This window comes from Glycine soja, chromosome 6, assembly GCF_004193775.1.
Source record: "Glycine soja cultivar W05 chromosome 6, ASM419377v2, whole genome shotgun sequence".
Taxonomy (NCBI): domain Eukaryota; kingdom Viridiplantae; phylum Streptophyta; class Magnoliopsida; order Fabales; family Fabaceae; genus Glycine; species Glycine soja.
The window spans coordinates 40,542,537-40,543,829 of record NC_041007.1 but is presented as its reverse complement, the minus strand read 5'-3'; the positions used below and the strand labels follow the sequence as shown (position 1 = coordinate 40,543,829).

General features: G+C 38.5%; 1 pseudogene; it reads left to right on the top strand.

The window, feature by feature from the left end:
* The first annotated feature begins 258 nt into the window (after positions 1-258).
* LOC114416247 lies at positions 259-1,293 on the top strand (annotated as a pseudogene).

The window sequence follows — 1,293 nt, the reverse complement described above, 5'->3', positions numbered from 1 at the left end:
TTTCCAAGATTGCACGATCAATTGCCTGAAAGAGGTAATTTTTTGCTTTTAGGTCCTTCAGCTTTCGAGCTTCAAACTCTGTTTTCTGGGCATCAGTCAAGACTGCACCTACTGGTGATTCTTGAATCCCTGATTCAATAACTGACCAATATTCTTTTGATCGTAAGAAATTTTCCATGAGCATACTCCAATGGTCATAGTGACCATCAAAGCGTGGGATGGCTGCTTGCACAAAACTAGACTCAGTGGCCATGGGAAATGAACCAGGCTCTTGATACCACTGTTACTATAAGACGAGGAGAAAATTAATTCATTTTATTCAATAATCAATCAGCCAATAAATAGGCAAGATACATCAAAACTGCAAAGAAACTGCAAAGCTACAAAGTAGGGAAAATAAGTGCAACGTGCAGAGTGCTGCAACAACCTCCTAAAGACTTGGTAAACTCAGTTAATATCTAAAACTAATCAAATAAAACAAATACATAACTGCCAGCTAATTAATTTCAACACAAGATACATTCCTTGGTGGAAGGCAGAAGGTAAGAATTGGATGTCAAATTACATTGGTAATGTCCTGTCATTGGCTTTTAATGAGAAAAGCATTCAAAAATTGAAGAAAGCCTCTATTTTTCAGACATTGCAAACACAGTGCCCAAGGCAATTTAAGGTCAATAATGAGGTTAATTTCTTGGAGTTATATTGATTGGATTGATTTCTATTAGTCTGGTTTGATGCTAAGGTTTTAAATATCGGTTGTGATCGCATTGCGGTTTCATTGTATTTGTTGATATTAGGACAAATCGCAGACAAATGCGGCCGACGTGATCCTAAATGTGGTCACAGACAGTTAAAAAATTCTTGATTTTGTGTCCCAAGTTACAGTTGTAGACCTTTTTTTTAAACCATGCATGCTAGATAGGAAGAGTTGGGTCGAGAGGGACAGGCCCGGATTGTGTCCTCAGAATAAAGGTTTCTTGTAACTGAAGTTGACTTTGGATTTGGAACTCCTTTCCTAGGGACAATTTACACTTCCATTCAGTTGGTTACATGAACCAAAAGGCCAGTGCCAAGGTGATGGTTTGAGGACCGTGTCAGCAATCTTGTGGCCTGAAGAGAAAGCTGCATTGCAGGATGACCCAATTTTCCTGCCCATGTCTGGTTCTCATCTTCAAATTTAGCACATAACACTACTTTTTATCTTCTGTAGTTCTTCTATCAGCATTATCTGTGGATCAGTATTATCAAGGAGTCTGATAGGATTAGCATTATCATGGGTACGTTTGGATAAGC